Genomic DNA, 16949 nt, shown 5'->3' with positions numbered 1-16949 from the left:
GCCACCCCCAGTGCTAAACATGTATTTATTTTTTCAAAAGCATATAGTCATTCTTCACCCAGGAAGCAATTTGTCCTTTGAAAGGAGAGGTTCCTTAAAACTCACTGGAGTCTCTCTCTCTCTCAAACCATCTATGTCTTTAAACACCATACTTTCTCAGCCCAGGATGAGTATTTATTTAATCAGAAAAAAAGGATTTTGAGCACCTATAGTATACAAGGACTAGACTGGATAGTCAATAAAATATAATAATATGGAACATAAAAATAAGGACATTCAGGCTAATATATTAGTGACTAAAAATGACCTACGGGGTTACCCTTTCCAAACAACACTTTAAAATTTGCAAAGACCTTCAAAGCCCCTTCAAAGGTGGAATCTTGTAGGAATTTTGGCCACTACAGCAGGGCTAGTGAGGCAGATATTTTTGGTTAAGGAAGTCTTTTGGCACTCGTCTGATTATACCAATCACAACATGTAAGGCTGCCAGAAGTCTGGATTTGCTGAACTGTCACCTTCTCCGTGAAGGTTTTCTGGATTAGTCCCTGCATGGTCTCAGAGAGTTACTCCAAACTCAGTAGTATTTCTACAGCTAATGCTTCTTAAAATGTGGTTTTCAGTTCACTCTTCAGAATAACCCAAGGAACCCTGGTAAGCCTGCATCCCATCAGTGCTATCACTGATTCAGATCTTGACATTTCATACACATCTATCATCTCCATTAGACTGTGAACTTCTGAAAAACAGGAGTCATGTATGAATACCTCTACCCGCCAAACTTGGCACAATACAAGGAATATCGTAGATTTTTATTAACCATGCTCATTGTCACACCACTTTAAGAGGTATCACCATATTCAGATGTCCATTCCTTCAACCCAACAAGTGTGTTCTAGGTATCTGTTGCCACATAACAAAGTACCACAGAAACAGGCACAGTGTCACCTCCAAAGTATTCCATTGTCAAACAGTCCCAGCAGTCACAGAGTGTGTCCAGAGTCAAGCTGAGGGGACACAGACTTCACCTCTTATTGAAAGAGTGTCAAACAATCTGTAGCCATCTTTAATCTACCACAGAGCATAGGCCAAAACCTGTTAAGACTAGCTATAATTCTTTAATCTGGCTTTATGGGCCTTTCAAAGAGCCAAATAAGGAAACTAGGCATTTCAATGGTGATAAATGGAATAACTGGTACTCCTTATCGGTCTCAGGGCAGAATCAGAGATTGGGGCTGTGAAAGTGTTACAAAGTTTTGGGATACACCCAGGGTATGTAGCCCAAGAATCTTCCACTGTAAGGATTCCCTTAGCTTGCAAGTCCAGATACAACTCTAAATGACTCTTGATTTAAAGATTTCTCTCTCTTTATTTTGCATATTGGCAGCTCTAATCCATACCACATCTCATGATCCATTTCCCACAATGGAGGAATAGGACCTCACCACCCAATCTATGTCTGGACCAAGTGCAAGACCAAGCAAATAGACATGGATAGACCAAGATGGCTGGCTAGTAGATAGTCAAAAGTGAAAAAGTGTACTTGGTCAACACAGAAACTAAAATAAGTTGTCCTTGTGAAGCTGGGTAAAAATGACATCTTAGCTAAAAGTGTTTTTGTTGAGCTTGAAAATTCTTGACTAAGGGGTAGGAGTTATCAAGTGCCTTATGAGTCACGAGAAGGTCAAAGATCATCTTTCAACTTCTAACACTAGCTCTGGCTACTTACGGCAGCTCTCTTCCTCTCCATCTTCCTCCAACCTGGTTTCTCCACCAGCTTCATCATCAATGTCCACTTCATGGTATATTTGGAATGACTTTGGATCCTGTTCAAGGAAGCCTTCAGCTCCCAAAGCAGGCTGCTCTGTAGGAGAAAGGGACAAAAGAAATCACCCTGAGGCAGCTTTGTGTTTCCAAAAGATTAAAAATAATTAAACAATAAGATATTCAATTTGGATTATTTCAGGACAGTGATTAATGGTGCTTCTCTCTCTAATGATGTCATCCCCTCAGCTAATGCTTTCCAGTCTCATTTCAAAGAAAATGTTGGTTAACACTTTGTTTGTTTCATTCCATGTACTCTTAAGTAAATCAGGCTTTATTATGACCCTGACACTCATACAAACTGGCTGCTTCTCTCTCTCCTCTCTTGAAATAATTGAGGATGAAAGAAAGGAGATAGTTTCAAAGGCATTAGTGCTTCACTGAGTAATTACCAATCTACCCAAGTCAATAAAGCATGGGTCACTCAATATGTTGCTGCTGGAACTAGAGATCAGAGCATGAGTGTCTCCCTGCTGGTGTGCCCAGCACTGCATCTACCACAAAATAGCTACTCAAAAAATGTTTGCTGCATGAACACATGATAGAAACAATTCCTTTCCTGTTTTGACATGGGAAAGTGAATCCTTCCCACGAGGACACAGACTGAGCAGAAGTGAAGTTGATGCTGTTGCTCACACAGGATTTCTCAGATTTCACAATGGCTCATACATTCAACAAGCATTTATTGAGCACCCACTAAGTGCCAGCTTCTGGATCCCATCACATAGTGTATTAAAACTAGGCTTGTTCTAGTATAGGTGGCAGCAAATTGTCAATTACCCCATTGACAGTGGGTTAACAGTTTTGTTGCACTTAATGCATAGAACATTAAAGCATTCAGGAAATATTAGCTGAATGAGTAATAATATAGAAAAACAATAACCACAAATTATTTTAAGTGTAACACCTCCAAAGCTCACATCCCTGAATCCTAATGCAGCAATCTCTTGGCAGCCGAGTCTGGGGTCATTTAATGTAAACTGTAAGAACATTACAAAAGCATAGGTTTTAGCTCTTGTGTCTCTCCTTACTTTCACATGGTCAGGCAGAGAGCCCTTTAAGCTGGGAAAGTCAGAAGTTTCATTTGAAAGATGACAATTTACCCAAACCGTATGGAGGTGGCTGAGATCATTTACAAATGTGGCAAGTTCGTTTTCAAAAATTCATGACAAATTTAATTTGAAATAAAACTTTACCCTTTGACTTAATGATGAGATTAACAGCAAACTTAACAATTTTTACTGCACATTTTCAACTGCTCCTCCAAAGGGCTTTATCAGCTTCCCATTTGGACTTCCTAGCATGAAGGACACTTAGGTTTTATTCTACAACTCCCACAGAAAATAAGGGTTCTTTCTTTAATTAACTCCACTTGGTAACATCTTCCTTTATTCACTCAAGCTAGAAGTTTTCCATTGGGATAACAGTGACTCCCCTTTCTAACTTGCAGGGATAGAGAAAGCCCTTACAATGATGGGCTCAAAAAGACTGAATGGCCACACTGTATGTAAGTTGGAAAAAAAAAAAAAAGAACTCCTATCCCACTCAGTTTCTGTCAAAAAGCAACTAAATGAAGCCTCTATGTAAGTTGGAGCTGGGCTCCTGAGCATCCCGTCCTGAAATGTAACTCTATGATTCTCTGACTGTCCTGCATAAGCAAGAAGCTGACCTCACCACACAGGGACCCTCTGAGGAGCCACAAAAAGATTTACCCCATCAACTGTGGCAAAGACTCTCGTGGTACTGTCCTCTTAACAACCACAGAAGTACAAGGCTAAGTGTCTTTTTGAGATTAGTATCACTACATTTTTTATTAATAACACAAATCAGATTTTTTAAGAGATGAAATTTCTATAAAAATAATCTTGGTATGCATACCCAGATGCTTACTTTACTGGAGGCCACCAGTGCTTACATACTTTTTGGAATTCGGTAAGTGGATCGATAAAGGAAAACTGGCAGCTTCTGTAACAAGCAACTCCAAATTGCAGTGGCTCAGCACAACGAACATTTATTTCCCACTCATGTCCCAGTCTAGGAGTGCTGGATGCTTCTCCTAGGTAATTCGTCTCCATGTGATGACTGGGGGATCTAAGCTCCTTATGGCTTGTGCCACCATCAGCTACAGGATATGGACTCCCTATCTACATGGAAGAAGAAGAGAGAGCAAAGAAAATGGTCTAGAGGAGCTTCTGTCCAGGCTTGGAAGGAGCACATGTCACTTTTTTGTCCCATTCCAGGGCCAGTATACAGTATGTGTCTCCCACCTCAAGGGAGAGTAGGAGATTTAGACTTTCAGTGCACCTGGCAAGGGGAAAGACATTAGTGAGAATCTACCTAGTTTCTGCTACTAGATTAGTGCCTTATGATAATAAAATATGAAATGGGAGAAATAGAAAGAGCCTAACACTTTAGAGTGCTGAAGAAAAGACCACCCTATTGCTATACCAGCAAAAGGAGGGAGAGTCACTGAGTGATTAGGAGCATGTGCTTAGGAGTCATGCTACTTCAGTTTACATCCTGAGTCTACCACTTATTAGATAGGTGACATTAGATAAACTGCTCAATCTCTTTGCACACCAAATTTATCTTGAAATGGAGTATTGACTAATTACAGTATTGACCTCATAAAAGGGTTACTGTAAGGATTAAATAAGATAAAATATGTGAAGCACATGTCCACTTTGGAACCTAAAAGAAAGGGTAATGAGGGAGTTTTGGCAGGACCCAACCTCTGAGATGGTATAAAATGAGAGGTGCTAGAAAACACGTCCTGCAGGAGGAAGGGGGTATTAGGAAAGCATCCTCAACTTGGACCAGGAATTTCCCAGCTTTCCAATGATACAGACCAGCCAGATGTCAGATCAACTAGCCAACTTGTTAAAGATGAAATTGTTTTCTGCAGAAGTGGAAGTGCACCCTTAAACAGAATCTCAAGGAGAGAAAACTCAGACTCAGAACTACTGAAACTAGGAACTAGAGCCCTTTAGAGAATGAGAGTCCCTCCTCTCCGTTAATCTTTGCTTCTCTCTTCACATTTGCTTTATTCTTTTTCCTCACTGCAACCGACTTTCTTTGCTTTGTCATGGTAGAAAATGGCTACTGCCAATGTTTACATCTCTTCTATAAAAGAGAATAACCCTACTGTAGAGCACATGGGACATTATTCAGTTTCTTGTAATGAGCTGTAATAGAAAAGAAACTGAAGAAATATGTACGTATGTATAGGTACAATTGAATCGCTTTACTGTACACCTAAAACTATCATTATAAATCAACTACACTTCAATTAATTTTTTTTAATAAATAAAGGAGAATAACTAAACTATACCCAATTTCAAATTCCTGGGAGAGGATCTGACTGGTCCAGCTTGGTCAGGTACCACTCTTGGTCCATTCAACTTTGACCAGGCCAGGGAGGTCATGCTACAAAAACATGGCTTCTGCAGTAATCCTATATATCAAGATGGGGAAGTGGTGCTTCAAAAGAAAAAAAAAGAAAGAAAGAAAGAAAGAAAGAAAGAAAAAGCACTTTAGACTCTGTTCTTCAGGTTTTTGATCACATACTGTCTTCTAATTTTTTTCGCACTGACATTTCCGTTATTGATTACCTTAGTTTTTCATGTGCTTATATATTTTCTCCTTAATTAAGTTACACTATGATATAAATGTGTACTCCCAAATTTGATGTGTTGAAACCTAACCCCCAAGGTGATGATATTGGGAGGTGGGGTCTTTGGGAGATGATGAGGTCGAGGCTGGAGCCCTCACAAATGGAATTAGTGCCCTTATAAAAGTATGTTTAGAGAGTGCCCTTGCCCTTTCCACCATGTGAAGATACAATGAGAAATCTGTAGTCTGAAACCCAGAAAAGGGTTTCACCTGACCATGCTGGTGCCCTGACTTAGGACTTCCAGCCTCCAAAACTGTGAGGCACAAATTTCTCTTTTTAACAAGCCACCCAATCTATAGTATTTTTGTTATAGCAGCTCAAAAAAATTAAGGCAGTTTATAAGTAATGAAGGTAAATACACTGTACAATTTTTCTTCTATTCCTCAGGGCTAGCATATTGACCTCTATCTAATAGGTGTAAAAAATTTGTACTGAATAAAAGAATAAATGATTAATTGGAGGAGGGCAAGTCTTGCCAACTTAGTGGCTTTAAAGGATCAGTGTAACACATTTGGATGACCAAGTTTCTTGAAGACAGTGGTTGAGTCATAAAGAGATGGTGCAGAGAAGTCAATGCTTTCCAGCTCTTTTTTTTTTTAGCCACATTGCAAATGACTGATTTGAGGCTTAAAAATTGACCTGCAACTGACTACTAATTATTTTTGCTTATCAATCCTTGGATGCTTCCACTTCACTGAATATTTTGACCCTTCCTCTTCTTGTCATCACTCACTCTGAAAACTGAACTTCAATGTAAACAGCAAAAAGAGTATTTTTCACCCTAATGTCACCATCATGGATGTGCATGGCAATTAAACTTAATGTTTATTTGTTACTATAGCACTCAATTCTGTTTTTTTTTTTTAATTTAAGTATCATCAGTTACAAGGTGTCAATTTCTGGTGTACAGCGTAATGTTTCAGTCATACATATATTTGTTTTCATATTCTTTTTCATTATAGGTTATTATAATAAACCTATACTATAAACCCATGCACAGTGCCTTGGGTTTACAACAGTGATTCAGATCCAATGCCTCTCTCAAGGAGCTTACAATCAGGAGAAGTAATTAACAGGCAGTTACTGAGTAGCTAATATTCAACTTTTTCATATTTGTTGTTCTGCAGAAAACAGTCAACAAATGGACCTTTAGGGAAAATTTCTGTTCTATAGCATCTAAATAAAGAGAATCATTGGAAAGTCTTAAGTAGGTCAGGGTAAAAACATGCACCTAATTTAATGGATGCAATTGTGTGCATTCTCTAGTTATAGTAGCCATGGTCTGTATTTCTCTCCATCTATTTTCAAGTTGAAATCTGACTGCTGCAAAAGTGAAGGGCCACTTCTTTTTAATTTCTTTCTAGTCTTTTTCATCTATTTATTCTCATTGGCCTGGAGTTCAATTCCCAAAGGGCACAGTAATGAGAGTGAATTCCCTGTGGGCCTGGGGAGTGATGAGTGTGGAATTGAGAGATAATTGCAGTCTTGAGACGTCAGCAAAGAAGGGATATGCATTTAACTCCACTCCCCTCCTTTATTATAGTGAACCATCGGAACACCTCCAGTGGTCACAAGGTGAGATATCTGAGAAACCTGTTTGTGGAGGGGAGTAGTCGTTGGCCCTTTTTTCTTGGCTATTTAGCACTTATTCCTAGCATCCCAACACTTCTTAGCATCATCCAGTGAGAAGCCAAGTCAATTTCTCATTCCCTCCACTCCCTAAATAACTGACAAAACATCTCTTTGGAAACTCAATGGCCTAACTAGATACACATGAAAGACAGAGGTCAGTGTCAACCTCCTTCCTACAAATCTACCTAAATATTCCATTCCCCCATCACTTCCTCCAAATGTAACTGTGGAAGACACAACCAATTTACCAACCAACCAAAAAAACAACAGACACCCTAAATGCAAATGGACCAAAGACTCCTGGTGTTAGTCAGACTAAGGATTCGAATGTGAGAGGAACGCAAGCTTCTTGCTGGAGTTCCAGATCCCTTTGTACATGTAAGTACAAGGCTTGATTTTGCGGCCATTTGTGGCTCTCAAAATGCTACAGAATTAGCCGTCCTTGTGTGAGAATGTGGTCCCATTATTTATTCAGAGTAAATAGTCACATAAAAGCCCAAAGGAGCCGTCAAAGCCAGCATTAGACAGGGCCTACGGGCAGAACTGTTCTTTCTTATGTCTTCTTCAGGGGCCTCTTCTAAAGAAAGCATCACCACATATTTAAAACATGATGGGCCTGGTCTGACTTCATTTTGGGTGGTGCAAAACTTAGCCTGTTTTTTTCCAACTTGGGAAAACTGAAGTAGTGGCAATGCGGTTAACCTTGGGAGACTCACTACCTACTCCCCTCCCACATTTACAGATTGTTCCATTCTTACTTAGCTTCCTCTTTCAAAGAAATGTGGATTCATTGTTCCACCCGTACGCTATTCAGCTTCTGCCAGTTAACTGGTAACAAACTTCAACTCTTTCAGAGATTTTGGGGGGGGGTTAATTTCTAGGGTCATATGTCACAGTGCTTAGGTTTGTTGTCATCAAATTACAGCTGGGACTTGTCTGACCTAGACCTAGGAGAACATACACAGAGAATCGAGCTTGACATTAGCCAAGGGCCTTTGTAAGATCTTTGTGCACTTTTAAACCTTAGTAATTTAGGTTGCAGGCCCTGTTAAAAATCATCTGCAAGTGGTTTTTAGAAGGCCACTTATTAAGTTTACAATAACTACATTAGATAAGCACACATAATGTATTTCCACCACCCGCCCAGAATCCATGACAAATAAAAAAAGGCTTCCATAGATGATAAGACAGATTATGCCCTGTGGTTAGCAAGAATGAAGTCCATGAAAGTTGTGAGAAAAGAACTCGGTTTGTGTTTAAATGCCATTTATAACTTGTTCCTTTCACTACGACAGCCAAGCTGTTAAACTTCAAGAGTTAAAATGTTTAAAAGCTGCTCAAGGATTTTCTGATCTCTGAATTCTTAAAAAAAAAACAAAAGCATGTTCACCTTTTTTAAAATTATGTTTAAACAGTCACTTGGGGAAAAAAGTATGGGCAAAGGATGTGTTTAATAAAACCCAGCTGAGGAAGAGTTAAGGTCATTTAATGGCTGGGGACCTGGAACCAGAGGTGCTGGATGACACACTCTGCTTTTCTCTGAGACTATTCCTGGCACTCTTGTGCCTTCCCTGCTGCCCTGTCTCTAAATCACACTTGGGAATCAGTCACACAATTCAGGAACCAGCTTCGTGGCCAGCAAGCATCTATCCCTATTCCATATTCCATCTGGACCTGAGCTGGGCAGCGTCAGGGGCAAACTTTAGAAAATGGGAACTGAGTTCAGTCGTCCCTTTTCCAACCCAAAGAACTGCAAAAGCCACCTTCTGCACTGAATGAATCTCCCTGTGGGATTGAGGTACCCAGTCTTCAAGAGGTATTTGCCACTGACGGTGCCTAGATTTCCTGCCCAAGATGTGGATGTGGCCACACCCCAGCTCACTCTCTAAGCCCCTGAGCTCTCCTTTCAGTAGTCCCTTCCAAAATCAGAGTGAGTTTGATATTAAACAAACCGGAGTTCTAATTCCAGCCCTACGACTTACCAGCTGTGTAACCTCAGGTCACTTCCCCTTTCTGAGTTCCCATTGCCTTATCTGTAAAAGGAGGATAGTAATAGCACCAAACTCCATGGAGTGGTTGTGAGGATCGATGAGATGATGCATACAAAGCACGTCCTACAGTGCCGGGCACACCATGAGGGCCCAACAGTTATTTGCAGTCATTATAACAATCAACATACATCTGGCAAAGTGTCTAGCTGCTTTGAGGTTAAAATCATTACAGTCCTAGATTCTTCCATTTTGACACAAAACACCTATTTAAATTGATGTTGTAAATAGTATTGATTAGGCCTAAAATTCACTTCTTTTAGTTATTTCTGAACTTGGACTCAAATTCTGGTGTCTATGTAGAGCTGGAATATTGCCGCTTCCTGGTTGAAAGCGAAAGTCCTTAGTAATCAAAGCAGCTTAGTAATTCAATAGTTCTCTCCTATGAGAGCACTTAGCAGTTCTCTCTCTGAAATGGCTCTTGAATCTGTTCTTTCTCTCCCTACACTACTTTTGTTGAGTTATCATGACCTCATCCTGATCTCCCTGACTCCATAGCTCTATCTCTAGGCAGCTGAGATGGGAAATACTGGGTGAACTTACAAACACAATAGAGATAACCCTTGAACAAGGCAGGGGTTGGGGCCAACTCTCCACACAGTCAAAAATCCAATAGGCTCACACCCCACCAAACAGGCAATTCCCCCAAACTTGTGGTTCTGCATCCCTGGATTCAACCAACCACAGATCATGTAGTCCTATAGTATTTCCTATTGAAAAAAAAATCTACATATAAGTGGACTTATGCAGTTCAAGCCTGTGTTGTTCAATGGTCAACTGTAAGCTGAAAATTCACATTCTAAAAATTTCTATTGCCGTGATTTTTTTGTTTGTTTTGGCCAACACATTTGCTATATCTGATATTTCACATAACTATAAAGGAAGAAATTAGACTTTGAGGGTTTATCAAAAGGCAGAAGGTTGGGTTAAGGGAAGTCTATGCTCTGCCTTAGCAAGGCCCACGGGGCGCGGCACAACCTACTCTGGCGTGCCTTTTCAGACTCACCTGTTCCAACTTCCTCTGTGAAGGGAGTCCCATCATCAGCCTCAGCGAGTTACGAACTACGTGGCCCAGACTCCTCAACACCCTGCTCTTTCTTCCTTTCTGTCTTTGCAAACTTGTCTGCAGAAATGACCTGCCTTTAGCCCCCTTCCACTTACAAAGCCTCTATTCAAATGTCATCTCCCAAGAGGAATGCATCTGTAGGCAGAAGAATCTGGGTTTGAACCCTGGCTTTGTTGGGTACTGGTTCCATGACCTTGAGTAATAAATAACTTTCAGTTCTCTTGTCTGTAGGTAGCCCAGAGAGCTCCACATGCTGGAAATGAAAATCCACGCACTTAACACAAATCCCTGCCTCTCACTAATCTGACCACACTGTCTCTCCATGAATACAGTTCAAAGGCAATTCAGCTGTGGGTTTTTGTTTTTGTTTTTTTTTTTCAACAGATTCCTTCTCCTCAAGTATTTTTGGGAACTGTCAGGTGAGATTGTTGAATACTAACTTTAATTCCAGGCCCAGTTGGTCCCCAAAGGGTACTTGGAGGAATTTTGCCCTGCTTGTTACTGCAAAAGTCATCTCAGTCACCTAAAGGCAACAGACTTTCATTGCCAGTTGGAGCAGATTGGCTTCCAGTCAAGAGAAAAATCTACCACCATCCTTGCCACCATCTTGATCCTCCTTGCTCAAGCCTTTGGGTACCACCACTACTAACTCTTAGAAGTTCCCTTTGAAACAAAAGAGAAAGCTCTCCTTTTGTATGTTTTGGTCAATCAAAGATTTTCCAGTGCTGATTGGACTCCAGAGTTTTACAGCTCTTCATTCCCTGCAGAAAGGGATGGACTGTAAATACAGGGTGTGCCTGTATCCAGAAATCGCCAAACCTTAAACTTTGACCATATCTCTGAGTCAACTTAGTACTAGTAAGTAAGCAATAGTAGTCTTCTCCCAAGGGCTCTCCCACTGTTTCCCCACTGAGAGTTCATTGGTCTCACCTGAGAGTTCAAGTCTTCCTTAAACTTCAACACCACATATGCAAATTGGCATACACCCATGGGATTGTTTATGTTATATGGATAATATTTAATCTCTCAAGGAAGCTTCCGTTACCATCCAGGGAAAATCCATGTGATGTATAAAATTAGGATAAGAATATCTATTAAGGATCCTGGACAATGATAAATTAAATTATATTAAATGAGATAACATATTTAAAGTGACTGTGTAGTCCCAAGTACATAGTTCACTCTTAGGAAGATGTAAGCAGCCAGTGCCCCAAATCCCACAGTGGAAGAGCTCCCTTCTCTGTGCTCCCACAGTGATTAGAATGATTTTCTGTTTAGCTTTGACCACGTTGTGTGGAAATTGTATTTCTCCCTGCTACACTGGTACCACCTCTTCCCATCTTTGTATTCTTATCACTTGCCCCCACCCTTGGCACCTGGTATATCATAGCCTCCTAGTAACTCTTGAATGAATGCATTACAAGGAAAATAGACCTGAGATAAGTAGATTTCAGTTTTCCTTGGACAGTAACAATTTCAGCACATCTTCTGAAGCCAGGGTGCTCTTTCGTAGCTGCCTTATAAGCAAATCTAGGTGAAGGTGTTTAGTTATTTTCTGAGTCTCTATTACCAAGCTCCAGTGTCCTATACATGGTAGATATTCAATAGATGTTGGTTGACAATGATAACTGAGTTACTCTTATATTAATTGCTCAACCCATGACAAAATCCTAGACATTCTCATTAACCGAAATCCCTGAACACCTATCCCTCAAATAAACAAACAAAATATCTGCAGTGCCTTACTGCTGACCCTACAAATGGCTCTCCAGAGGGCCTGGGCCTGTGGAATGGCTTGTAGTGAAGCTACCCTGTCACCCTCTGTTCTCCCCAAGTTACTGTACTGGTCTAGAGTCTGAAAGAGACTTCAGTTCCTAATTTAACCACCATTACAAGAGTGATTTTAAACTGGGACTCAGTTAGCTATATGGAATCAAATGGCTGCAAGAGAACTGGAGAGGCACCAAACTCATGCTTCCCGCACCTAGATCCGCAGCATCACCGGAAAAGTATATTTTAAAAATACAGACTCCTTCCTGCCTCCTTCCCCTACCCTACCCCTAGGTCTTTTATTCAGAAATCAGGACATGGGCCTAAGAATATGCATTTTCCAAAAACTCCCCAGGCAGTTCTGATGCAGCCATCTGGTTTCAGTGAGTGGACTTGCCTTTGGAAACATTGACTTCAGTCATCCATCAGGACTCAGTTAAGACTTTGCTAAATCCATTGGTCCATTGTGTTACAAGGGATGTAGAAGCCAGGAAAGGAGAGGGCACCTGTGGAGTGGGGAGTGGTATGGCAGCATTCTCAGCTAACAGGACCTGACAGGGATGCAGAGATGTATGGGAGTGAAGGTTACAGTATAAACCTAATGCTGAACCAAGGAGGATGCAGGAAGTGACGTGAATAATGAAAGAAAAGGGTAACTCCAGAAACAGAGTTTTTGAGGGACAAGGACAGAGAGGCAGGCAGGAAGCCTGAGGAAGCCATGTAGCAATTCAGGAAAAGCTGCACAGAGGTTTGGCTCTGGGGATTTCCAATGCACAGGACAGGAGAGATTTTTGTAGCCAGGACCATACAAGGGGTTCCAGCCTGAATGCACGGAGATGGGGGTCAAGGCTGGGCCCCTTTCTTGCTTCAGTAAGGAGAGTTGTGGATGTTACCCAGGAGATAGAGAAGTGAGATGGCCCAAGGCCAGGGCCTTGGATGTTTCATTCTGAGAATTCCAAGGATAATGAAAGTGAATTTGAAGAAGAGCAAAATCAGAGAATATGACTCAAGGAAATGATCTATTTAAGTGGAAAAATATTTGATGTGATGATACTGGCCACTATTTCACTAGACATTTTTAAGCAGAGAAAAGATATCAAAATCAGGCCTTTGATTCCAAATGGAGGACTGGGAATAAACCTCTGAAGGCCCAGGTGAGCCAGGTGGTGTTCTCTAAATGGGACAAGAATCAAGAGCCCAGGTAGAGGCACGAGCAGTCCCCTGACACATGGAGGCACCATGGGGATGGGCAGAGAGCAGCCCAGGATGGCAGCATGTGACACACAGGAATATTGGGAATATTCTAAGAGAGAGGAAGAGTCTTATATGTGAAAAGGAGACCCTACTCTGAATTCTGGGCTGGGTACTTTACACTCACTGTTGATACTTCTCAGGCCTCTGCTGATCCACCGGACTTCTCAGCACCTGTTTGGCCCCACACTGGCCCTCACCAGGGCATGTGGGAACTTCTGGGGCCCTGTGTGCCCTGCCCAGGGAATGAGGAACCAGAAGCACCATAATAGGCCCATCAGCGTAGACTCTACCAATGCTCTTGGTCCTAAAACAAATGAGATGTGGCACTGAGCCAAATGTGGGCTTCCTCTAGAGACATGGAGCCACCCATGGTCATGCTTAGAGAACCAAGCCACTAACTCTGATATTCTCTGGTTTGCTTTTACCAAACTGGATGCTTCAATAGCTCCCCTATCACAACCCTGCTTCAAGGTTTGATCCTATAGTAGATACTGGGGTTTCCTTCCCCTTCTTTCCTTTGAACAGAACCCCAACTTTGTTCAGGTATCCATATACTCAAAAAAAGCGGACCTCCCTCCCAGCCCCAGAAGTGGGCCTGATCAGAGTAGGGAACATCTCACTGTCCTTGTCATATTTGTCCAGGAATCATGATGTGACCTAATTCCAGCCAAAGAAACATGAGGGGAAATCTCAGCACTTCTGGAGAAACTTTTTCATCTTCCAAGAGAGAGCTGCAGGAAAAAACCATTTCCCTCTTCCCTTGCAGATTGCCACATCTGGATGTGCTGCCCAGGACTGCTGTGCCATCCTCCCTCCAGCATGAGGAGGAAGCCAGCTTCAAAGGTGAGACAGAGGAGGATGCTGAGAACATAGGTCTTTTAAGAGATTAGAGCTGAGCAATTGGGTCAACTAACTCAAAGTCCATTCTGCCCTGGACTTCCAATTACGTGAAGAAATACACTTCTTCATTGTTTAAAGCAATCTGAGTCACGGTTTCTACTACTTATAGCTGAATGCATTCTAATTGTGAAAGTCCCAAGAGGAAAGGGAAGCATCTGAACAGATCTTTTTCACTCTTTTCCCAAACCCCTAAAGAATGGAAGGTGGTTCCCGCTTGCTATTCCAGTCTCTTAGGGACTCCCCCCATCATATCCTCTCCCTTCCTGAATTGGCGTTTCTTCCTCTACAGAGCCTCCAGTTTTTGTATTGTGTTTAGGACTTCTGTTTAACTGATATGAATCCAAAAGGAAAAGGCTGTTTGATGCAATGGGATATAGGAAAAGGAAGAGGAGGAAAGTAAAGGTTATGGATGAAAATTATGAACAGTGTATAAAATGCTTAAAATGTTTCACATGCAGAGGTGGTCACTGCACACATACCCCACAATGCAAGTCCAAGTCACCTGTCAAACCCAGTTGGCCTTTAGGACCCTTTCTGTAGAACTGTGCTGTCCTATATAGTAGCTAATAGCAATTAGCCAACTGTTCTAGCCACTAGCCACATATGACAATTTAAGATTTCAATTAAAATAAAATAAAATTTAAAATTCAGTTCTTCAGTCACATTAGCCACATTTCAATTATCAACAGCCACACTTGGCTACCATATTGGACAGGACAGACGCAGAACATCTCTAGCACTGTAGAAAGTTGTACTGGACAGTGCTGTTAGAGGGGTATCTCCGTATTTAAAGTGAAATGATAACCAGAGAACCCATCACAGGCTTAGGAAGCAGGAAAGATGGATGGCAAGAAAAGTTTTGTGGTGAGTCCCAGCTCTGCCGCTGACCTAACCTCTACGAACCTTAGTTTTGTCCGTGGCCATACCACCCTGAATGTGCCCAATCTCATCTGAACCTTACTTTTTTCATAGTAGAAGTGGAGATAATAAGTACCTAGCAGAAGTGTTGTGAGGACTAGAGTTGATATACATGGAACCCCTAGGAAGGCTTCTAGCACATGGCAGATGATCAACAACAGTAAATATTATCCCTGGTTTCCTTCCTTGGAAACAGGTTATACAAATTTTGTTCTGTTCATACAGCCCTCTAAGCCCTTGATACTCAAACTGTGGTCCCCAGACCAGCAGCAGCAGCAGTGGTATCACCTGGGACTTTGTTAGAATAGCCAACTCCCAGGCCCCACCCTAGAGTTATTGAATCAGAATTTAAATTTTAACAAGATTCTCAGGTGATTGGTATGCACATTAAAGGTTAGGAAGCACTGACCTATAAAGGCAAAAATTTAACATAAGCCAACTACATGGCCACACAAAAAGGACCTGGTTAGTGGATTATGGAACCCTAACCATAACTTGAAGAGTCTCTGAGAGTCTAATGGTGGAGCCCAGTAATGATGGGACTCTGGGTCAAGAAAGAGCTTCCAGGACAGAGAGCCCTTGCACCATCCTAGCAGGATAATGCCGCAAAAAGCAGAATCTGCCAGCTCCCTGGGTGGGTGATCTGGTGGCATCCCTGAATTCTCCCAGGAGGTAAGCTATTGCTGCATAACAAATCATTCCCCAAAGTTAATGGTTTAAAACAACAATACAGTAATTTATTATCTCTCTCAAGTTTCTGTAGGTCAGGAATTCAGACAGGGCACCAGATCTAGGGCCTCAGCTGGAAGACTTACAGGATGAGGGCTGGAATCATCTGAAGGCTCATTCAACCACATGTCTGGCAGTGATTCTGGCTGTCAGTAGGGGCCGAGTTAGCATTGACTAACTGGAACACCCACACATGGCCTCTCCATGTGGGCTGTCTTCCTCAGAAAATGGTGGCTGGAGTCCAAGGACAATCAGAGAGTGAGCGGAAGAAAGAGAGAGAGAAACAAATAGAAGCCATATTTCATTCTATGACCTAGCCTTGGAAGTCAGGCAGCTTCACTGCTGCCACATTCCGTTGGTCACAGTAATTACCCAGGTTGAGAGGGAGGAAACAAAATAATAGAGGTACATCAAATTCACATGGTAAGAACACCTGGTAGAAACTGATATTTTTGTGATGGCCATATAATGGAGGCCATCTTACTATAGCCATCTCTGAAAACCAAATATGCCCCATGAATATTATTTTTCTTTCGAGTTATTCGAGATCTCAAATCACCATGCCTACCACCATTATAAACAAGTTCTTATTTAGTGTCTTCCATTTGGAGGGCACCGTATTCTGATTGAGATTTATTTTATAGCATAAGTTATAGGATGTTCATCTCCCTTTGGTGACCTTGTTCTTGGGGATTCTTTCATTTTTTTTTCCCCCAAACAAGATAGCTTCAAAGTTAGTTTCACTTTCCATTTGGTCTGGTTCTTTTGCATTATTTCATTAAAGTTGAATTCTTCGAATGTGACATCAAAGGACCTCAAAAATAAAGTGAGAATAAATGGCATAGGTAAAGATAATGGCTCAGTCACCAGTATTAAGTTCCCAGATAGGTTTCTGGCTGCTCTATAGCTTGAGATTCCTTGCTAATGGCAAATGAAATAATTACAGCCAAATGTGCCCATGCGTTAAAATTCTGACTTTCATTTTTTGTCGCTATCTAACTACCTTATATTTTCAGACTGAAACTTTTCTCTGTGCATTTTCATCTTCATAGTAAAACTTTCTTGGCAAGACTGATTTCAATCTGTTCAGTGGTTCTCATATCCGAGTAGAATCAGGAAGGAGGGAGGAAGAGATACA

The 16949-nt window shown here is 41.4% G+C and overlaps 1 long non-coding RNA gene across 1 annotated transcript in view; it reads right to left on the bottom strand.

Moving 5' to 3' along the window:
• Positions 1-16949, bottom strand: part of LOC140695666 (uncharacterized) — a 475691-nt gene that overhangs the window by 75685 nt on the left and 383057 nt on the right. The window contains exon 5 of the long non-coding RNA XR_012071416.1: positions 1727-1861. This is a non-coding gene — a long non-coding RNA (uncharacterized lncRNA). The remainder of the gene's footprint in view (positions 1-1726; positions 1862-16949) is intronic.

Source organism: Vicugna pacos, chromosome 3, assembly GCF_048564905.1.
Source record: "Vicugna pacos chromosome 3, VicPac4, whole genome shotgun sequence".
Lineage (NCBI taxonomy): Eukaryota > Metazoa > Chordata > Mammalia > Artiodactyla > Camelidae > Vicugna > Vicugna pacos.
This window is presented reverse-complemented; position numbering and strand designations above follow the sequence as displayed.